Source organism: Bubalus bubalis, chromosome 11 (assembly GCF_019923935.1).
Source record: "Bubalus bubalis isolate 160015118507 breed Murrah chromosome 11, NDDB_SH_1, whole genome shotgun sequence".
NCBI classification, from domain to species: Eukaryota; Metazoa; Chordata; class Mammalia; order Artiodactyla; family Bovidae; genus Bubalus; species Bubalus bubalis.
The window spans coordinates 22685467-22709117 of NC_059167.1; the positions used below are offsets into that span (position 1 = coordinate 22685467).

Genomic DNA, 23651 nt, shown 5'->3' on the forward strand with positions numbered 1-23651 from the left:
TGTGCACCCTGACCCCACCCTTCATAGCCCTGTTACCTCCTTGGACCTCAGATCTCCCCCCATCCCCTACTCCCCCAGCCCTTGGCAATGACCCCTTGGTGAGCTACTTCCATGCCAGCTTGTACCCAATCCCTTTGGCAAACAGGCCTGGGCACTGACCCCAGGGCCCAGCAGCTGCAGGGCAGAGCTGCTGTCCTGGCCAGGCCTACCTCCCTGCAGGAGGCAGCAGCAAGGCCCTCTCGGCCACCACCCCCACCTCCACCTCGGGAAGGACCAATGGATCTCTTGTTCCTCTTTTCCTCCCAGCAGAGGTTGGCAGGGCAACGCCTGGCCTGGGGTCCTCTTACGCAATCAAGCAATGGCCGGTCGATGACTGACCAGGCCGGCCCGGTACTTGGTCATGGAGCGTGTGTACCTGGCGGGCAGGGCCCCTTGTTTTGGAGATTTGCTGTCTCAGGAGGGAGATCTACAGGGTATTCTTCACGATCAGCCAGCACTAGATGGGCCACCCAGCTTCCCAGAAACCTCGTTCCTTCCTGTCCTCCAGAGGCCATTCGATGGAGCAGTGGTTGCTTTTCCCTTCTGAGCCCTTTAGCTGTCCTACCATTTGGGTCCTAGTCTACCTGCCTACCTGTCCACTTGCTCAATGGCTCGGTGGCTGTGGAAGTGGAGATACTTCTGCCCTCACTCATACTGCCCACTGCCCACTTGTCCACTCCCTTGTCCTCTCACCCTCTCATTCAGAGGGTGTCTGAACAGCTCAGTTGCCGGTCTTGGCACTGAACTCAGCCATTAGGGAAGCTCTAAGTGACCGAGGGCAAAGCTTTTGGGGTCAGAAAGACCAGATGTGAATCCTGACTGTACTGTTTCCAGGCCGCATGGCAATGGGAACATTTCTCAACTCTCTGAGCCTCAGTCTCCTCATCTGCAAAATGGGGACCCTCTTCCTCCCACAGTGGGCATAAAGATTGGATTCGGGATTAACTAAGGTGCTTTAACCAGAGCCCAGGGAATGCGGCTGTGGTCACTGGGCCTCTCAGTGGCCATGTCCAGGCTGTGGGGATTCCACTTGGCCTGTTTCCCATGGCTGCCCTGTGCCTCAGGCTATACCCGGGACAGGCAGGGGCTCATCCCTGCCTCTTGGCCAGGCTGTCCTCCCTGGGCAGGTGGCCCTCACACCCAGCCCTCAAATGGGGGTCGATAATCACCACCTTCCCACACACCCCTTCCTCTGCCTTCTGGCCTGCAGGGCACTCTGGGGTTGCATCAGGTCAGCCAAGACACCTGGAAGAACCAGCTTGCTCCCTCCCCTTTTGCTGCAAGGTCTGCATGACAGCTGTGGAGAGGGGCGGCTTAGAGCATCTGACCCCTCCAAGGGTCATTTCCCCTCCCCTCCGAGGCCTATACATGGACCTGTCCATCCCTACCTCATTCTCTTCCTTCCATAGGCCCTCTGGGGGCTCCTTGGGAGCAGAAGGTGCTTCCTGACCGCAGGAAGAGTCAGTTGGGGTGGGCGAGGGGAGCTGGCAGGAGCAGGTTGGGGTGGGACTTGAGGTGAAAGGGGGTCACTTCCCTCTCCTGCAGACAGTCAGGAGGCTGCCCGGTATATGGGGGAGCGTTGGATACCAGCCTTGTCTCGGGGATAATGTGTACAACTGTGGGTGTGGACTTCGGGGTGGATCAGACCACACTGCAAACTCTCCACTGGTCCTGGCACCTTGGGCTGGTCGCTGATAAAAATCTTAGTGGTTTAAGAAATGCATGTGCCGTGCTGAGCATGTGCCTGGCACCGAGGGGAGGCCACTGTGGGCATTGGCCGTGTACCAGCCTGGGGGAGTTCCCGAGTCATTCAGCTCAGCCCAGCACCCCCCAGGACAGCCTTCAGGAGCCATGCAATGGTGCCCTTTGGGGGCTCTGGGGGGTCCTTCTCTCCCCTCTGTGAATCCTCAGGGGAACTTTCAGGGGACATTTCCTGGCTGGCAAAATTCTGGATCCTGGATGGGAGTGCAGGTAGGGGTAGCGGTTAAGGAACCCAAAGCGCCCCAGGCCCATGTTTTCAGCCTGATTTGCCGAGTGAACCTATCGTGTGTATGGATGGGGGGAGTGTACATGTCTGGGGTGAGGAGCTTGTTGTCTAGAAACGGGCTCAGCTGCGGGACACATGGGAGCCGCTCACACTCACGCTCGAGCAGTGGCTGCCCATGGAGTGGGGGCCCTGGCTCTGGGCTCCTTGCACCAGGCCACATGGTCACTGTTAGTTTGCAGAGTCCACTCAGTTTCAAACTCCCAAAGGACAAGGACTATTTGACATTTTAAAAAAACATTGTATCCTCTTCCCAGGTGGTGCTACTGTTAAAGAACTCATCTGCCAATGCAGGAGATGTAAGAGACCCAGGTTCGATCTCTGGGCTGGTAAGATGCCCTGGAGGAGGGCATGGCAACCCACTCCAGTTTTCTTGCCTGGAGAATCCCATGAAGAGAGGACCCTGGGGGGGCTACAGTCTATAGAGTCGCAAAGAGTCAGACTCAAGTGAAGTGACTTAACACACACACACACCCTAGATGGGCACTGGTCAACACAACGGGATGAATGAATGAATGGATGCTAGGCAGGCAAGCGGTCAGGTCAGGGTACATGGACAGTGAATATCTCATCCTGCTGGGGCATCGAGGAGCCCAGGTGGGCATCCTGCGAGGGTATCCCAGTGGTCTATGTGTAGCCTGCCTTGTGCCCTCCACCTGCCCTGTAGAGGGAGGCTGGCAGGTCTGGCACATGTGCAGCCTTCTTGACCGAGTTCAGGGACTCCCCAACTCCGTTCTGTTACTGGGTCCCAGAACCCACTTTCTGTGCAAGGGTTGGTGCCTCCCTCAGCGAGGGAGCCACTGTAAAGGCAGGAGTCGCGTGCCACCTAGCAAAGAATGGGTGCTTAATAAATGCTTGTGGGTCAAGGTATCTACTTGCTGGGTTGGGGGGGGAGCTCTGCCCAGGGCCATCAGCCAGCTGGGGTCCAGTGCTCCTGACCTGGCCAGCCCACCAGGCTGCCCCTGGATTGAGGTGCCTGCCAGCCTCGTGACCCAGCTGAGAGGGAGGATTTGGGGCCCAGGAGTGCCCTGAGGTTGGCAGGGACCTGGAATTCCACTCAAGGAGGCAGCCTCTTCAGCCACGCTCTGGGCTGACCTGGAGCAGGGTGACTGGGAGGCCACCTTGCCCACACTGAGAACCTGTGCTGAGAAGAGGCGGGGCCTCACCTGGGGGTGCCGGAGTCCACTCCCAGAGGCAGCCCTCTCCCATCCTGGGACTCGGGCCCACGCTCCGGGGAGCAGGCCCGCACGTGGAAACGGCCTGTGTGGACTCAGGCTGGGATCCAATCTTGTGTGGACCGGCTGTGACCTTTGGATGTTGCTGGTTTGAGTGCTTCCTTGTCTGTAAACTGCTTACAGAGATGCTTACATACAATGGAACAGTATTCAGCCAAAAAACAGAATACTATAGTGTGGGTGAACCTTGAACACAGGTCCCGTGACCAAAGCCAGGCCTAAAGATCTGGGTACAGGGTGCATCCCGAACAGGCAAATCCAGAGATGGAAAATAGACTGGTGGTTTCCAGGGGCTGCGGGGAAAGGGGATGGAGAGCAACTGCTTAATGCACACAAGTTCTCTTCTGGGCTGGAGAGAATGAGCTGCAGCTCTGTAGAGATGGGGGCTGCACACTGGGCGTGTGCTAGATGCCACTGAACTGGTCACTCTAAGAGGGTTCGTTTTCCAGTATGTGACTCTCACCTGAATGAACATTATGGGGTTGTTACTGACCTCGCCGGGCAGTTGGGATAATGGAGAGAGATGTGGGACCGAGGTGCGGCCTAGCAGCCGTAACCCTCGCTGCCCCCCTGCCCCCCGACTCCAGACTGTGGCCATGCACAGGGCCGGGAGTGCACAGATGAGGCCAGGCAGCGAGCGTGCCCTTTAACCAGAGCTAGAGGGGACTTCTGCAGCCGCTTCACCAGCTGTGGTCAAGGTTCCCGCGCTGCGGACCCAGGCTCCAGCCTTGGATTTGCTGGGCAGCTATGGGATGGTCCTTCACCCTCGGTCCGTTTCTTAATCTGCCCAGACCTGCCTTAGCAAGCACGTGTGACTGCTGCGTTTGACGCATCACCTCTGTCGTATCCCTGTACCTCAGTCCTGTCTTGTTCACAGTGCAGGCCACTGTCAGGGAGAGTATCAGGGATCACTCGGTGCTTGTGTTTCTTGTTTGTCTTCCACACAGAATGTGAGTCCACGGTGGGGAGGTCTGCTTGATCTGGCGTGTCCACGTTGGTATTCCCAGCACACCCAGTGCCTGACAGAGTTCAGTTCAGTTGCTCAGTTGTGTCCGACTCTCTGGGGCCCCATGGACCACAGCACACCAGGCCTCCCTGTACATCACCAACTCCCGGAGTCCACCCAAACCCATGTCCATCGAGTCGGTGATGCCATCCAGCCATCTCATCCTCTGTCGTCCCCTTCTCCTCTTGCCCCCAATCCCTCTCAGCATCAGGGTCTTTTCCAATGAGTCAGCTCTTCGAATGAGGTGGCCAAAATATTGGAGTTTCAGCTTCAGCATCAGTCCCTGCAATGAACACCCAGGACTGATCTCCTTTAGGATGGACTGGTTGGATCTCCTTGCAGTCCAAGGGACTCTCAAGAGTCTTCTCCAACACCACAGTTCAAAAGCATTAATTCTTCGGCACTCAGCTTTCTTTATAGTCCAACTCTCACATCCACACATGACCACTGGAAAAACCATAACCTTGACTAGATGGATCTTTGTTGACAAAGTAATGTCTCTGCTTTTTAATATGCTGTCTAGGTTGGTCATAACTTTCCTTCCAAGGAGTATGCGTCTTTTAATTTCATGGCTGCAATCACCATCTGTAGTGATTTTGGAGCCCAGAAAAATAAAGTCTGACACTGTTTCCACTGTTTCCCCATCTATTTGCCATGAAGTAGGTGCACAGAGTAGGTGCTTAATCAATGTCTATGGAAGGAGCAAAGGCCAGAGGGTGGCAGGCCTACTGTCCTAAGTGCTGTGAGGTCAGGGCTACCACCATCCCCACCTTGAGCTCCTGGTCCGAGATGCAGCCTGAGGCCTGGAGCGTTCCTCCCCCTCAACCACCCAGCTCCTCCTACTCCCAGGACCTGGGTGTCCCACACCCACTGCCCTGAAGCCTTTTTCTCAGGCTCGCAACCACCCCAGCACAGCTCCCTTCCCTGAGAACCTCTGTCATAAAGAAGGTGAGGCCCTGATCTGGCCTGCCTCCCCGCCTCCGGGCCTTCCTCACCCAAGGGAACCTTGGTTATAAATATGGGGGTCACGCCTTGCATGTGTATTAGGCACCTTTCATCTGGGGAGCTCCTGGCTGCGAGGAGGCTAATTAGCAGCTCTCTGGGAAGGGTGAGTAAGAGCTGACATCGCAGCCCGGGCAATGGCTAACCAGGCAGCCCGGGGCCTGGCCTGCCTGGGGAGAAGCGGGTGCGCCCTGCTCTCAGCCCACCCTCCCCCACTTCTCCTTGCTGCAGCAACTCTTCACAAGGGTCCCTTCTGTCTTAATAATAAAGGCCATCTTTTATTGAGTGCTTCCTGTGTGCCGGGGGCTTGCTAAGCCCCTCCGGTCTACTGAACGCACCCGCCTGTGCAAAGCACCAGGGGGCGATTGTGAAATGATAACAACTGGGGCTCTCATTATCAAACGTCACTCCTCGCCGGCAGCGATCCAGGACTACGTGCGTGACCTCATGTCATTCCTGAGAAGCCCTTAGTGTGCCATCTCACATGGAGTAAGTGCTTGATAAGCGGTTAGCTATCACTGTGCATCTGCAGAAAAACCTGATGAGGTAAGGTCCTATGTTATCCTCATTTCTCAAGTGAGGAAGCTGAGGCTCAGAGAGGTTGAGCCACTTGCTGGAGATCACACAGTGAGTCAGGAGCCGAGCCAGTATTTGAACTGGACTGGTTTGACTCTGAAGCTGCAACAGATTTCCAGATGCTCTTCTCTCCCTCCCCGCAACCTGGAGGTGATTAGCACCAAGGCCTGACTTTGCATAGTTGCAGGGTCACTGAGCAGAAACCTTCTCTTCATCCATCCCTCCAGCCATGGGCTGATGGGCTAGGCCTGGATCAAAACACCTTGGAGATCATCTAATACAACTCATCTCCACCCCCATTTTTCCGATGAGAAAACTGGAGAGGGCAGTGACTGTGCAAGGTCACTTCTCTAATGAGAAGATACTTAGAGATTAAGCTTGAGGAATAGAGGCAGTGGAGTGGCTGGAGGTCACCTCACCCCTGCCATCAAACTGGCATTGATACCAAGTAAATGGTGCAGTGGTAAAGAATCCACCTGCAAATGCAGGAGACACAAGATATGTGGGTTTGATCCCTGGGTTGGGAAGATGCCCTGGAGAAGGAAATGGCAACCCACTCCAGTATTCTTGCCTGGAGAATCCCATGGACAAAGGAGCCTGGAGGGTTACAGTCCAAGGAGTCACAAAGACTCAGACATGAATGAGCGAGTGTGTGTGCACACACACAACATCCCCACAGTAGAGTTCTCAGCCTCCCTTTGCCATCTTCTTCCCTGCCCACCTTCCCCTCCAGGAGCTGCCCCAGGGATATGTGGGTGGGATGTGGGTTCAGGCAGCTAGCTAGGAACTAAGACTGGGATCAGGGATGGGGTCCTCCATCTCCCTGCCCTACAGGACAGTCCAGCGGGCAGGCCATGCCCCTTGTGGCACACCTCACGTGTCACTGTAGTGACTCCAGAGCAGACACACAGATAATTAAAAATGCTCATTGGAAAAATGGCTGTATCCTGTACCCACAGTAGGGAGGAGATGAAACGCCCAGTGTGCAGATGGGTAGATGGTACAGTACGTCTTCCTACCACTGCTCACCTGGATCCATCAAATGTGGCTCTCCTTCAGGTTTGGGGGAGAAGCCCGCACCAATCTGGTTCAGGGAGCAGTAAGTTCATGGGCCCATGGCACTTGGCTGAGATTTCCTCTGGTGGGACACGATTCCTGGGCCCTGAGGAGGGTGGCTAATTGTTCAGCTTTCTCTGCATGTTGCCCCTTTTGAAGTGGGGTCTTTGGGTACCAGATGCATAGACCTGGGGCCTCTGACCCTCTACATCCCCTCCCCTTCTACCATCCAGTTCCATCCTTCCAGTCTCTGCATCTCCTTTCACCGTCTACAGCTTCTCGCCTGCTCTACCTGCTGCCTCAGGCCCTCTCCCACCTCTCTGACATCTTTTTCCTCCTCCTGTCGGCCTCAACTTAGAGCTTCCTCAGAGAGGGAACAACAGCCTCCTCATCCCAACTCTGAAATAGTTTTCCATGCATACAAGTTCTTTGAGCAGCTTTTTCTTTTCCTTCAGAGGAATTTGAACACTTTTTCAAATGGAACCGTATTTATTTATGAGATTATCTGTTTAAACGAATCTGTCTTTTCTGTTATAGGGGGCCTGGTGAGGTGGGAACTTGGTGACGGTCACTTCTGGTCTTCAGCGCCCAGCAGGGCGTATTACACACCCAATGAGTGAATAACAGGATCCTCAGGACAGGAGGAGCCCCTGGGCCAGTGGTTCTATAAATGTGTCCCCAGGAGCGGCTCCTGGGAACTTGTTAGCAAGGAAATGCAGATTCCCTGACCTTGGGTGTAGGACCTAGCAATCTGGGTTTGAAGCAACTGGGCACCCAGAAGGGGGCACACAAGAGGTCAAGAACCACTGGCGGAAGCAAATGCCCTGCTGTTGGATTAGTGGTCACCGCGGCAAAGGGCCGCCTATAAAAGGCACTGGGGATGAGCAAGGCCACGTCTTCAAAAGCAGCAGGGGGCAGCTCTTTTCTAAGGCGGGCCGTCCGGCCGAGTGTACGGGACACTGGGTCCTCACCGGGACCCCTGCCCCGGCCCGCCGTGCTGTTCGGCACACCGGCCACTGGAGGGCAGTGCGACCACGTGCATCGCGCCCCTGCCCGGTTGCAGGCGGGAGCAGCCTTCGCAGGCCTTCCGGGAGACTGCAGGGGCGGCTTCAGGCAAGAGACAAGAAGTAGGAATCGCGGCCTAGGCTGCGGTCTCGGCTCACAGGGCCTCCAGACGTTCTCAGAGGCCGAAGGGGCCCGGCTGGAGCGCACCCCCGGCCCGGGTATCGCCGAGGGTGGGTGGGGGCCTCCCTGCCTCGCCCCATCCAAGGCCAGGCCTGCTGCCTGGAAGGTTGGGAGTTTGGCTCGCTTGGGGCCTGGAAAGTTCAGCGGCCCCGAAAGTGCGGGCCGCGCAGGGGAGGAGGCGCCGTCCGGCCGCTGAGGGCAGAGCGCCCGCCCGGGGAGGGCGGCGGGACCTTGACTGCCTCCCCGGAGGCAAAGGGCAGCCTCCCGCGTGACCCCTCAGAAGTGCAAAACAAGGCGGCCATCTTGGCGGCGCCTTAACCCCCTCGTGGCCGCGGCGCCCGCCCAGCGCGGCGGCGACGGCACCTTGAGGGTTGGAAGCTGCGATGCCACGGGGGACGGAGCGGGAATTTCCAAGACCTAGAAGAAAACCTTAGATCCTGGCAACTCCCCCCGGGGTGGTGGTGGTCTTTGGAAACCCCATCCCATATCCTATATAGCATCAGGAGCCCGAGCCTTTGTAAGTGAAGTGGATTTGTTAAAGTCACTCCTTCCTTCTTTGCCCCTTATTCCAGGATCAGAAAGCTAGAGGCAGCGAACAGGCACCAAACGTTGCTCCTGGTGGTGGTCGTCTTCAGGTGTCTGGGACGAGCCCAGCGTCTGTCCGCGCCCCCCACCTCCCCCTAGACAAGTGTATTTCACAGCATAAACAGCAGCTTCTTCACACGCAGGCCCGTCTCCAAGCCAAGCCAGGGACTCGCAGCTGAAGCGGAATTGAAGTGGCTTGCTCCTTTGACCTCCTCTCCACCGTGAGGACTTTAGCCGCCTTTCTGAATGCCATTTGAAGAACCATAGGCCCTCCAGCCTCCACCAGTCCCATGGTCTTGTATCGGACCTGGTTCACAGATTGATATTGTCTGTCATTTGAGTACTTTTCAGCTCTTCGCATATCCTTTCTTCTTAATAGCATCGGTTCTTCAAGATCCAGCTTAAATATAAGCTCCATCAGGAAACTATCCTCCATTTCCCCCCTCATTTCCAGCAGAGCCTGTCTTTTCCCTCCCTGCCCACCTGTTGGTTCCACTGGCCTCTGCTGTAGGAGCTCCTGTTTTCCTCTCTCCTCTCTGAACTGTGGGCACCGGGAGGGTAGGGACTGTGTGACAGTGGTCTTTGCACCCCACTTGGTCCCTCCCATATGTAGGTCATACAGGAAAGGGTTATTCCAAGAGTCAAGAGATTATTGAATGGTTTTGGTGTTGTAAACGAATTTAACAAATATTTTGAACCTTGAGCAAAGGAACATGTAGTGGGTTTTATTAAGCCCTGTGATGGAATCCTTTTGTGTTTAATTGCTTTGTTATTTTTAGTGGAAACACCAAAGTGCCATAGGAAAAAAAACCCCATGGGTCCTAGCTGACCAAGAGGACTAACTAACCACTGAGCTCCGAGTGTTCTTGTTGCTTCCTCTGTGTGGCCTTGGGGTTGGAGCCTGTGACATGTGAAGGCTGGCCCCAAGGACCAGCAAAGGAAAGTCTGTGTGTCTGATTGGGCTTGAGGCTGTGATTTCAGGCTGCCATCTCAAGATGAGACAGAAAAGAAAGTGCCTTGACAGTCTTGGAGAAGGTCAAAGCTAAAGGAAGAATCTTTGCTTTTTTCCTTTTAAAAGAAAAAGCCCAAGTGCCCCCACGAAAGACTCCAGAAAACCCCTTTCATGCCTCACCCACAGATAATTTGCTGAACATTCATTCAGGGGAAAACAAAGAGGTGGTTTTGTTTATTTATTTAAGAGGAAAAATAAATGAGCTGTGACAAAACAATTTGAAACCAGGCCCCTCCGAGACCTGGGCTTTCACTTCCTTGATGGGAAGTAAAACAGAGAATCGAATCCCCCTCCAAATAAAAGTGAAGTTAATAATCAGACAGCTCGGGCCCTGGCCACATCCTGTGTCAGCTCCCTCCCTCCCTTGGCTCACTGTTTATAGCTGTAGAGCCGCCCTCTGGAGCCCAGAGTCGACTTAACTCTTTCGTCTCCATCCCAAGGAAGCCCAACCCTGCTCTGAGGCTGGTAGGTTCCTCACACCCTCTGTGCAGGCCTGGCCTCCGCAAGGCTGGCTCTCCCCAGGCTTGCCCACGTGGGCCCGTCCTCCAGAGGGCTGCCAGCCTGCCTTTCAGCCTCTGGCTGATGAGTTTAACAAGCCCAGCTTCAATGTGAGTGATGTATTCTGCTTGTCCTGCACAAAACCCAAAGTGGGCACAGGCGGGCTGCACTGGGTAAGCTGGCTGCACTGAGCTCAGGTGCTCAGAGCTCCAGAAGCTCCCTGTGAGAGGAGCTTCCCTTTCTTAAGACACTAAACCCACTCCTGCTCCGGACTCAGGGCCTGTGCCTCCACAGCTTGGTGGTCTCTGTGAATGCATCCTGCTAGGAAGAAGCACAGACCTTTGGGGCTTCTGGCTTGTGCAGAGAGCAGTGCTGTGCATGTCTCTGAGTTATTTTCTATGAAAACTTCAGGCTTTCTTGTTGTAGGCAATGACCCAACAGAGTCACTGCTACTCTTTTTACAGACCGGGAGACTAAGGCGCAGAGGCTAAGTACCTTGCCCTCTGTTACAGAGCTGGTAAACAGCAGAGGCAGGATATGAACCCAGGCACTGAAGCTCTGAAGGGCTCAAACAGAGGCTGCTCTCTTCTCTGGAGCCAGGGGGCTTTCTGAGAGTAATCCCATGAATGCGTTTCTAAGATCTCAAACTCCAAGGAGCTTTGGAAAACATTCAGACCTTCCTGGGGTCTCCTTTCTGCTTCCTTATTGGGATGAAGGCACAGAACATGCGGGGGGTCCCATGGACAGCGGAAGGAGAGGATGTGGAGCATGTTGGGATGGGACAGACCTTTCATCTGCTTGGCAGGAGGTTCTACAGCAAGAATCCAAAGACTTGGTGTGGCTGCTCTCTCAGCCCCCAGCCTACCTTCTGGTTTTATTGCCTGCCATGTCCCTGCCAGTTCTGTAGCCTGTGGGTCCCTCACCAACACTCTCTTCTGGCTGAAGCTTGTCTTGCAGGAAGCTACTCACCAGTTGCCTGGGGGCAAATGGCAAAGACTCAAGAGCTGGCGGTGTGGGCCATCTTGCATCCCTGGGATTTCCTCCTCTGCATGCCCGGGCTACTTAGATTTGTCTTGGAAGTGTGTCTGTTGCCAGGTCACCTTTGGTGGGTCCCTCCGATGCCTGGAGGGTGTGTTAGGCTGGCCCCTGGTGTCTGGAGGCCATCATGCCTGCTCCAGAAGCTCCCTGTGGGGGCGCCACTGAGCACAGAGCAGGTGTCTGTCTGTGCAGCCCTTGTCCCCCTCTTTGAGAGTGAGCTGATCTGCCAAAGATCTGTTTTCTTAGGATGCATTTCTCCATTCAAAGCCACAGCCCAGAGTGGGTAGTGCCCTATTTTTCATTTTCTAACTCATTCTTCATCTAGAGAGAAAACTCTGGGGGCTCCGTTCCTGTTCTTCCCAGGGGTGCACGGCAGGGGTGGCTCCTCTGGGGAGGGAGGAGGCCAGCAGTGGCTGCTGTGTGACACCCAAGGGGGCCGACACTCGGCAGGATGCCCGGCCCCCAGTGCTCTCACAGAATGTGTGCCTTGACTCACACTTAACCTATATGTTTAAGTGGAGCACCTACATATGAGAGTGCCCACCACGGGATAGCCCCCGTGGTCCTGACAGGCTGAAGGTCAACATCTGCCAAAACCCCCTCAATCAGACCCAGTCTTTATCAGTGCTAGGGCACTTTAGGACCATTCATTTCATTTACCCCACACCCTGGGAAGTGGGGTACGTGTGATTCTTCCCACTTTCCAGTTGAAGAAAGTGAGGTCGGAATACTTGTCCGCTCTGCTATCATGGCTGTCTGCTAAAAAATAATCTTCACTGAGTTCAAAAGGAGTGCACAGGGACAATAATGAATGTTTTCTTCTCCAGGCTCAGAGGTCCTTGAGAGGCAGGACAGCACTCTGTCTTCAGCATGTTTGGGGCACTTTCCTCATCCCCGGGTGGTGGTCTCCCTGTCTGTTCTCCAGCCCTTCCCAGCTCCTGGCAGGCCTCCCCACAGCCTTATCTCTTGTCCAAGAGCACATGTCCTTAGGAAGTAAATATCGTGTGGCAAGAACCAGCAAGATGAGAATCCCTCATTGCACATTTTTCCCAGCTTTTATGAACTTAAAACATTATGCAAAATTTCAAACATATAAAGCAGCAGAGTGGTATGCTGAACACCCATGTACCCAACCACCAACATCACCAACTCCTAGCCAAGTCTGTCCATTTATGTCACCATCTGCCTCTCCACATCCCATATAATTTATAAATAAGTCCAATGTATCAGGTCATATCACTTCATCTTTTAGTATTTCAGTATGTATCTCTTAAAAAAAAAACTCATTACACTTACATTGTTCTTCATTTAAAAATAATAACTGCCTAAATATTAGCAAGATTTATCTGCTCTTCACTTTTCTAGAACATTTTTTGAACTTTTTGCCCTTCTACTTAAAGAAAAAAAAAAAAGAAACATGTATTTCTCAGCATTGGGTCATATCCTGATGATGGCTCCTAAAAGGATAGATTTCTGAATCTAGGCAGAAACACCCAGTTATTAATTCTCTGAGGCCAGCGATCATTTCTAAAGCTTGTTCCCACTACTGCCCTCTGCTTGGCCAGGGCTGTGCACGTAAGTGGGGGCCAGGCCAGTGTGAGCTTCAGTTAAAGATGAACACAGGGAGGGTGGGGATGTGGCGCGTTGAGCTAATGCGGGGGGACTGGAGAGCAGCCCCTGTGTCCTCCCACCCACACTCTGAGTGGCTGTCCTTGGCTTTCCATGCAGTGCTCCACCCGCCAGCTGCCGGGGCCTCCTAGGGGACCCTCTTCTCTCTCTCGCTCCAGATACTTGACTATTTTCCAGTGACTCCGTGGAACCCCACTTTGTGGGGCCTCCAGCCGTCTTGGTTTTGCCAATTTGCTGCTTAACATACAGCAACAGTTGACAGGGTGGTTTCATGGTGGTTTCATGCCAAGCGCTTTGCTCATCTGTCCTCACGGCAGTGCCAGAAGATGGGTATTGCTGTCACTGCCATTTCACAGCCGATAAGACTAGGGGAGGGCAGGTATGTGCCTTGCTGGCCGAGGAAGTGGCTGTGCCAGGATTTGAACATGGTCCCTCTGAATGTTGAGCGCTCTCCATCGCAACACTGGTTCTCAAACGTTAAGCCTCGTTTAGCAGACTTCTAGGCAACTTGGTCTAGGACGAGGCTCTTACCCTTCTGAGGACAAATCTCGACAAGTTGGGATCTGCAGTCACCATGCACTTTTCCTTGCAATGTTCACATCTTCCAGAACACATATAGCATGACTTATTATTACACACGCCCTTATTAGGAGATTAGCTCAGTTGAATGGAATACATTTTAGGTCATTCAGCTTCTAATTTCCTGGTTTGTCTTTTTCATGGTTAAATAATAGTTTGAGTCATAGATTACAGGACTGAGACAGGTGTGAAGGTTAGGAGGGATGGGAAGAAGCTGGGTTGAGTAAGCCTACAACCCAGACATTATCCTTTCTGTACATTTTGTCACATCTCTCAGTGTTTGATAGTCTGAAAAATGGGACTTTTGGAACATACGGAATCAGGGTCGAATACTTAAGAAATCTTGGAGGGAGAAGGGCTACTGCAGGCACAGTGTCCTTTACCCCAGGCAATCAGAGTTCAGCCTGTGTGGCTTCCCCTTGGCTGAACTTTGTAGGAGCAGTTTTAGGTGGCCTGGTGAGGCTCAGTCCCAATCCACTGCAAGCCTGTCTCACCCACCGCGGACAGCCTGGGCGTGAAAGCTGGGCACTAAACTAAATTCAGTCACATTCTTGATTTTGCCTTAGTTTGCTTAAGCTTTTTCCCAACTCCTGCTGCTCTAGAGAAATGGAAGAGTGGGCAGAGGTGGGTTTGATTAATTAAGGGACATGGAACAACCAAAGCAGACACAGAGGAGAGGTGCACTGGTGGACTCACAGGAGAAAGAGAAGCAACCGAAAGCTGAATCATGAGGCCAAACACAAAAGGAGAGGAAGCAGTGTTTGCTGGACGTGTTCATGGGGTTTATGGACACTAGGCAGTGAGGCTGAACTTCCAGAAGCTGTCTGCCCACCATGGCAATGAGGAAGCTGGGGTTATCATTAGGTCTCCTTGGGAATGTCTAGAGAGGAATCAAATCATCTACACTGTTTCCAAAAGTTGCGTTTGTTGGGGCTCCTCCAGCTTTGGCCTCAGTTCGGTATGTCAATCTTCCACGAACTCCTGCTCTTCTAGGAATCGTGTGCTGGTGGGTTGAGTTTGCCTGGGTGCACAGAGAGGTGGGTGCCTGGAAGATGCAAAGCTGTAACCCAGCTCCATCATATGCTTCTGCTCAGATTCTCCGCTGAGTCCTCTTTCCACTGTGGAGGTACCACAGAGGAAGCCTCCAAAATTTGCAGTGAACTAGACAGGCTTTCAGCCCTGCTCCAGGAAGATCAGCCCTCACTCTGCAAGAGACCACCAGTGGGAGTGAGTTGGGAGAACTGTAGGAAAAACATGGGCAAGAAGGAAAGCTTGCTTTTCTAGGACTGTCCTTGTTCAGTGTTTGGAAGAGTCTGTAATCCATAAAAAACATTAAGGCTCAGAACATTCCTGAGTGTGGTTGGTTGAGGGTCAAAACAGTTGTTTTAAATCCACTGCTGCCTCTTTTTCTCTCCTGGGTCTGTGTTTTTTGTTTTTCTGGTGGTGTTTGCTCTCACATTCTTCTCTCTCTTCAGAATATTCACATCTCCCCCACCCCACCCCCTTCTTTTTCATTCTCAATTCCCCTTCCCACCCCACTCTGCCTTCACATAATTTTTCTTTTCTTTTGGCCTTCCTTGTTCTACATCTGGATTCCCGGATGGTTTATTTTGTCTGTTTCCTGATTTTCCCTCCTCTCCCATTTTTTACAGTTTTGTTGTTGTTGATGTTCTTGTTTCTCTTCCTTCAGCTTCAGTTCTTCCCCCCAAAGCTTTCCTTGGGCCACACAGGCTTTTATTCTTGTTCATCTGTTTAAGCCGTGCTGGCAAGGAGGAGGCCACAGCCGGCAGGCAGGGCCACGGTGGCAGAAGAGGACCTGGGAGTCTGAAGATTCTCCCCCAGCTCGGGTGTCCTTGGAAGAAGGGCTTCCTTCTGGAGACGGGGCTGGGCCTCTGCTGCTCTCCCCCTGTGGGGCTGGACGTCGCCTGCCAGCCCCCGGCTGAAGGTTGGGGGCAGATGGTGTTTCCTCCACGGTGTGTGGGCCAGGGCCCCATCTCATAGGGCAGCGATGGAATCAGCCCTTCTTGGTGGACAGGTGGAAGACTCATCAGGTTCCACCCAGAAAGGCTGAGGCTCGGGGGAGGTGCCCCAGAGGGGAATGTATCACTTGCAAAGCTCTGTGCTGTGGGTGGGAGGACCTGCTGCGTGGGGGCTGCCTCTTAGGGGGAGTCTAGGTACCCTGTTACCCTGGGTCCCTGGCCAAAGCCGGCCTGAGCATCTGGAGCTGCCTGCGGGGAGACTGAGGCAGTTCTCTGGTGGAAAGTCCTTCCTTCCCACTCCCCCCCACCCCGGCCAGTGGGCGTTTTGAGAGCCCAGGAAGAATGCAAGAAGAGGCTGATCACTGTGAGGTGTCTTTAAAGGCTCTTGGCCACTGGGAGCCACACAGAGCCCATCTGTGGGAGGCCCTGAGGGTCCGGTCTGGTACCGAGAGAAGCAGGTGGCACTTCTCGATGGGTGAGGTGGCAGAGAAATCCTAGAAGTCACAGCCGCACTCCTCCTTGTCTGGAGTTGGGGGCTGGGGCGGGGGGCGGTGAGGAGTGGCCGGCCCCTGCTCCCCAGCTGTCTGCGGCGAGTCAACTGGAGTCCATCTGGCTGTCTTCCCCGGCCCAGGCTGGCGTCCCACCCTGGGCCATCAGTGCTGCTGGGTGCTGGCTGAGTCCTCGGCGGGGGGCAGACGCATCAGTGTTCTGCCTGGGGCACCACGGCAGCTGGGTTGCACCCTGGGGTGAAGGGGCCCGAGAGCACCAGGTGCTCTGGTGCGCTGCCTACCCTGAGGCCCTGTGGCGATGGCGGCCACTTGCTTCCTTGGAAGTGCCGTCAGGGCCCCTCGCCTTCTCCTCCCCCTGCTCACTTTCCGGGTCCCATCTATCCTCCTCCCTTATCAGTGCACAAGGTTCGCTGCCACTTTAGGAAAGACGGTTGATCATATGGAAGCTTGAGAGAAATGTTCACTTGTTTTATATTTTGCTTCTTTTCATTTGCTTATGTTTTCTAAGCCTCCAGTCCTAGAGTCCAACTCTTGGGTCTAGCTAGAGCCTGACAGGCTGCAGTCCATGGGGTCTCGAAGAGTTGGGCACGACTGAGCGACTTCACTTTCACTTTTCACTTTCATGCATCGGAGAAGGAAATGGCAACCCACTCCAGTGTTCTTGCCTGGAGAATCCCAGGGAAGGGGGGAGCCTGGTGGGCTGCCGTCTATGGGGTCGCACAGAGTTGGACACGACTGAAGCGACTTAACAGCAGCAGCAGCATCCCTCAAGACCCTGGAACCATGAGTCCCAGGAGCTGCCCACCAACCCCCCCGCCCCAAGGCCCTGACTCCTGGGCCCCATGGACTTGGTTCATCTCTGGTTCAAGGCAGAGCCTCCCTCCTCCCCGGCATAGAGGGTCAACCTAGACAGGAGGGTTGGTGAGGCGACAGATGATGAATTTTCTTCCAAGTTCTCCCTTTCACTCTGGGGGAGGACCCGGCCTCTTTGATGTAGGAATTTGGGTGGGGATTAGGATCCGGCAGCCTCTTGCCCTTCCCACCTGAGCCCAAAGCACACGCTTGTTCAACCTTCGGTGTCAGTGCCGCCTCGTTCCTGCCACCTCCCTCTGCTTTCCCCCTTCCCACGCACCACGTTGTATAAATATTTACACCCCCGGGCTGGCAGGAATCTTTCTCCAGCTGCTTCCCCGGTCTCTGGGAGAGCTTGTTCTCTTACTGAACAGCTGCACCAGATCTGGTTGCCTTTGGTCAGACAAGGGCAGGCCCTGGTTTGGGGGCCTTGTGGGCCCCCTCTGGCGTGGAGGGTGCAGTTGGCGGGAGAAACTCAACTGTAAAGAAGTCACAGGCTGTGGCAAAGGTCCATGCTCTCCTCTGCCGGCTGCCTCCGTGGCGACCCTCCAAGAGCTGTCTGATCCCTGCTCTGGCTGGGGTCGTGGGTCCTGCTTCTCCAAGAAACAGCTCCCCAGGGTGGGGTCTGCCCCTCTCTGGGCTGGGTGTGCTGGAGAGGGCTGGAGAGCAATGCTGAAGCAAGCTGGCTGGTGCTAGGACAAAACAGGAACTTAAGTGTACTTACAAGCGCTTTACAGTTTGCAAGTCTGTGCTATACCCTTGATCCTCCCCCTGAAGCAGATTCCCCGGCTTAGTGCTGGAGGATCTTCATACTGGGACTTCTCCCCATCTCCTGCCCCAGGCCACCTTACTTCCCACCAATAATACCTGGGGGCTGGGGAGTAGAGGGGACAGATGCCTCTTCTCCTATCTTCCTTGGTGACCTAGGAAGCAGGAGTCTGCCAGAGAATCAAGCTGCCATTTGTTGGGTTCCCACGGGCCGGGCGCTGTGCGAGGTACTTCCCCATGGTTTCATGTAATTATTCAAGCCTTAAGCCAGCAGATTTTTTAGCTTCCGTGTGTGTGTGTTTCTTGTTCCTGCCCTCAGACAGCCATGGCCGCGTGGCAGTGAGCTCCCAGACACAGTGCCCTGTCTTCCTCTGGCGCTTTCTCAGGTCCTGGGGAGTCTCCAGGGGCCAGCCAGAGGACACTCGTCTCTCGCCGACAGCGAGGGCAGGTCACCTGCTGCAGCCTCCCTCCTGCACCTTGCTTTCCCCACACTTGTGGGAGGTAATTAACCTGTTCCCCATAGAGCATTCTAAACGCAGTGCAACAACAGGCTTTAAAAAGCAACAGCGTGGTGTCATCTAACTCCTTTTTCTATGTATGGGGGGGAGGTGGTGTGTGTGACAGAAGAGACTGTTCAGGTATCAGGTACGAAGAAGCATATGTGCTGAGGGAGCCTGAGGAGAAAGAAGATGGGGATAAAAAGGCCTGGATCTCACCAAGGGGTCGAGCCACTGGGAAGGCGGGTGTGTGAATGGGTAGGGGTTCCTGATGGGGGCCAGAGACAGAAGCCCCAGGCTCCTCCTACACTCATACTTGTGCCAGAAAGCAAACAGGTAGATTTGGTCTGTTTCTCTCTCTGAGCTCAGACTCCTCCTGGGCCTGAGAGGAAAGCTGCTGTCAAAAGGTAAAAGGCCTGGCCTAGCCCTTGGTACCCAGCAGGCAGCGAGCCATCCCAAGGTGAGGCAGGGGAGGGGTGGGCTGGGCACAGGGGAGGAAAGTAGGAAACCACAGCTCAGAGCTGCGCAGCTGGGAGATATTCCTGTTGCTGCCTGCCTTCCCACCCCCCAAAGGTACAACAAAACCCAAATAAAAGTCTGACCCGGCAGATATTAATACTCCAGAGCCAGGGCTGGTGTGCAAGCAGCCGCCCCCCTCTTCCCCCTTCTGTTTCTATAAGCGGCTGAAATAAATTTAGCGAAACAACCCCACCCGTCTGAGGGCCTAAGATTTCAGAGCAGTGGGACACTTTCCCCTGAAAGCCCCTGTTTTTCAGAGCTGAGAGCTTTTTGTTTAAAATTCCCTTTGAAAATGGAATGTGTTCGATCTAAAATAATTATTTTACTGCAGTCATCTATTCCTCATAGATAAATACTCTGACATAGTATGGCTTGCTAGAAAGCCGATCTACAGATGCTGTACAGCTTAAAATAGTCAACTCGACGGGGCCACTGCCTGGTTGGATCTGTTGGGATATTGACTGTAACGTTATTCTTCGCTATGTTATTCATGTGTTCAGCCAAGTCCCTCTGTTGCCTGCACAGCACAATAGTTATGGCTGGCTAAGTTACCAAAGTAGAGAATTACTTATTTAAGACCTACTGTGTGCTAGGCACTGGGCCAGGTGCTGGCAGTTGAGTTGAGAGCAGAAAGAGCCTGCTTATGGAGCAAACATGCTGGTGGGAAGAGAGAAGTCAAAAAGTAAGATGACTACAAAAGCCTGGCAACTAATATCGTACTTAATAGTGAAAGATTAAACACCTTCCCTTAAGAATGGGGTCAAGATGAGCATGTCCAGTCTCACCACACCTATTCAATACCATAGCACAAGTCCTAGACAGGGCAATAGCACAGAAAAAAGAGATATAATGCATATAATTGGAAAGGAAGAAGTCTAACTATTTCCATTCAAAGACAACATAATTTTCTATATTTAAAAAAAAATCCAAAACAAAACTCAAGGAATTCACCAAAAAACCGTCTTAAAACTAAAGGAGGACTTCCCTGGTGGTCCAGTGGAGAAGAATCTGCCTGCCAATGCAGGGGATGGGTTCGATCCCTGGTCCGGGAAGACCCCACTTACCCTCAGAGCAACTTGGACCATGTGCTGCAATGACTGAGCCCATGTCCTACAACTACTGAAGCCTGTTTGCCCCTAGAGCGTGTGCTCCGCAACAAGAGAAGCCACCGCGATAAGAAGCCTACGCACCGCAAGGAAGAGTAGCCTGCATTTGCTGCAAGTAGAGAAAGCCCACACAAAGCAATGAAGACCCAGCACAGCCAATAAAATTAATTAAAAGAAAAAAAAAGAAAACTAAAATGACTTTCGCAAGGTCATAGGATGCAAGATCAATATACAAAAGTCAACTGTATTTCTATAAAATAGTAATGAGAAATTGAAAACAAATTAAGAAAAAAATTATAGTTGGCCCCTGAACAACACTGGTTTGAACTGCACAAGTCCACTTATTTTTTTCAAAAGTAAATGCAACAGTACTACATGACACAAGGTTGGTTAAATCCGCAGATGCAGAGCTGTGGATGTGAGAAACTGCACATATTCTTGAGGGCCAACTATAAGTTCTACATGGAATTTTGCCTGTGAGAAAGGTTGGTGCCCCCAACTCTTGCACTGTTCAAGGGTCAACTATAGTTCTCCCCCCAAAAGGGAAATATTAGATATAAATCTAACAAAATATACATAAGATCTTGTGTTAAAAACTACAAAACACTGATTAAAGATATTGAAGAAGACCTAAATAAATAGACATAGCATGTTCATGAATTAAAAGACATACTAGTAAAGCAGATATAGTTCTTCCTGAAATTGACCTATAGACTTAATACAATTCCAATATAAAATCCCAGTAGAATTTTTTTTCTTATGTAGTTACAGACAAGCTGAATCTGAAATTTATATGAAAAGGCAGCAAAAGAACTAGAACAGCTAAAACAATTTGGAAAATTAAGAATAAAGTTAGAGGAATTATACAACCTGATTTTAAGACTTATTACTGGGCTTTCCAGGTGGCACAGTGGTAAAGAATCTGCTTGCCAATGCAGGAGATGCAAGAAAGGTGGGTTTGATTCCTGGGTCAGGAGGATTCCCTGGTGTAGGAAATGGCAACCCTCTCCAGTATTCTTGCCTGAAAAATTCCATGGACAGAGGAGCCTGGTGAGCTACAGTCCAGGGGGTCATAAAGAGTTAAACAGGACTGAACACAGACACAAAGTTACAACAATCAAGGCTGTGGAATTGGCAAAGGAATGAAACACACAGATCAACAGAACAGAATAAAAAGCAATTCAGTAGAAAAATTCAATACATTACAAAACATAAATACAAAATGATTTTTTGTATACAAAAAATATACAATCATAATACAAAAATGATACTCTTTTCAATAAAGAATGTTGTGATTAGACTTCCAGAGGCAAAAAAAAAAAAAAATTAACCTCAACCTAAATCTATTTTACATAAAAATTAACACCAAATGGATCTCAGTGTAAAACATACAACTATAAAATTATTAGAATAAAATAGAAAATTTAATGACCTAAGTCTAGGTAAAGAGTCTTTAGACGGGTCACCAAAAAGCATGATTCATAAAACATAAAACTGGTAAGTTAGACACCATCAAAATTTAAAACTTTTGCTCTGTGAAAGATACTTTGTTCAGAGAATGAAAAGGTAAGATACAGACTGCAGAAAATATTTGCAAATCACTTATTTGACAAAGCCTATATTCAGAATATCTAAAGAACTCTCAAAACTCAACAGTAAGAAAACAAACAACCCGATTAAAAACAGGTGAAAGAGTTGAACAGACGGTTCATCAAAGAGGGCATACAGGTGGCAAATAAGCCTATGAAACGTTGTTTAAAATCATTACCTGTTGGAGAAATGTAAATTAAAACCACAATAAGATACCACTACACAACTGTTAGAGGGATTAAAATAAAAAATACTGACGATTATGAATGCTGCTAAGGACTGTAGCCCCCCAGGCTTCTCTGTCCATGGAATTTTCCAGGCAAGAATACTGGAGTGGTTGCCATTTCCTACTCCAGGGGATCTTCCCGACACAGGGATCAAACCCACATCTCTTGCGTCTCCTGAACTGGCAGGCAGATTCTTTACCACTGAGCTACCTGGAAACTCATATATTGCTGTGGGAGATGCATAATGGTATAGTGAAAGAAAGTGAAGTTGCTCAGTCGTGTCCGTGACCCCATGGACTGTAGCCTTCCAGGCTCCTTTATCCATGGGATTTTCCAGGCAAGAATATTGGAGTGGGTTGCCATTTCCTTCTCTAGCAAAATGGTATACTCACTCTCAAATAAGGTTTGCCTTTTTTTTTTTTTTAAAACTTTAACATACACTTACTATGTGATCCAGTAATCCCACTCCTACTTATTTACCCTCAAGAAATAAGAACTTATGTTCACACAAAAATCTATACACAGTGTTTACTGCAGCTCTATTTACAATGGCCCCAAACTGGAAATAATCCAGTGACTTTTAACAGGTGAATAAACCAATGGTGGTAGACCCATATAGTGAAATACCATTCTTCATTTAAAAGGAATGAACTATTGATACATGCAACAACATGGATAAGTCTCAAAGGCAATATGCTCTGTGAAATCATATTGACTGTATGATTCCAGTTATATGGCATTCTAGAAAAGACGAAATGACCCTATAGACAGCACATCAGTGCTTGCCAGAGGAAGGGATGGGGGAGGGTCTGACCACAAAGAAGAGGGCAGGCAACCCACTCCAGTATTCTTGCCTCGAGGATCCCATGGACAGAGGAGCCTGGTGGGGTGGCAGTTAGACACAACTGAAGCGACTTAGCACAGCACATCTGACCACAAAGTTTTTGGGGGATAATGGAACTGTTCTGTTTCCCAATTGAAGCAGTAGCTACATAAATATACTCACACTTTAAAATCCATAGAATTGTATACCGAATAAAGGTCAATTTTGCTACATTTTAAATTACATAGTAAAGTTACATGAATGTACAAATACAAATTGAAACAACTTTGGAGGACACGAATATTCCTTGAAGAAAGAAGAGAGAAGACAGACACATTGCCTTGATACGGGGAGAGGGTGCCAAGAATGGTTGAGGAAGTGATGCTTGAGCTGGGTTCTAAAGAGTGATTGAGAATTTACTTGGGTCAAAGGAAGGTCAATTCAGATAGAAGAAATTGAACGTGTCAAGGCCCTGGGGCAGGAGGAAGGATGGCTCATTTTCATCTGAGACAGACTAGAGCACAGGGAGCGCCTTGGAGGGGTGGGAGAGATGGTGGTGGGGAGGGGCAGGAGCATGAAAGTCAAGAACTGAGCAGTAAAAGAGTCTGATTATGCTAGATTATGGGTTTGGTTTTTACTCTACAAGGGATGGGTAGTGAAGGGTTTGAGGCAATTATATAACACAAGATCCTGAAGAAGGGAATGGCTACCCACTCTAGTATTCGTGTCTGGGAAATCCCATGGACAAAGGAGCCTGGCTGGCCACAGTCCATGGGGTCTCACAGAGTCGGACAGGACTGAGCAACTAACACACACAAAACACAAGATCAGATCTAGGTTTTGCAAAAAAATTACTTGGGGTGCCCAAAGGAGAGGATTTGGGGAGCACACAGGAATCTTAGAGTTGGGAAGGACCTCTCAAACAGGATTTCTCAGTGTTGGTACTATTGACATTTTGGGCCAGATAATTTTTTGTTGGGGGGGGGCGGGGCGCGTGGCCAGAGCTTGGCCTGTGCATTGCAGGACAGTCAGTAGCATCCTTGGTCTCAACCTACCAGATTCCGGAAGCACTGACCTTCCCTCCTCCAGCTGTGACAGCCAAAAAACTTCTCCAGACATTGCCAAATATTCACTGCAGGTGTATCAACCCTGGTTGAGAACCACCGTTCTAAAACAACCAAATTCAATATTTCTGGCTTCACAATAGAATCGTCTAGGGACCTTAGAAAATACAAATACTGGCCTTCACCCCAGACCAACTGAAGCAGATTCTTTGGAGGTGGGGTGGGGCCTGACG

At 51.4% G+C, this 23651-nt stretch overlaps 1 long non-coding RNA gene across 1 annotated transcript; it reads left to right on the forward strand.

Moving 5' to 3' along the window:
- The first annotated feature begins 8500 nt into the window (after positions 1-8500).
- On the forward strand, positions 8501-9265 carry LOC123327987. The gene is made up of 2 exons (XR_006542654.1): positions 8501-8660; positions 8872-9265. It is a non-coding gene; the product is annotated as an uncharacterized LOC123327987 (long non-coding RNA).
- Positions 9266-23651: the final 14386 nt, after the last annotated feature.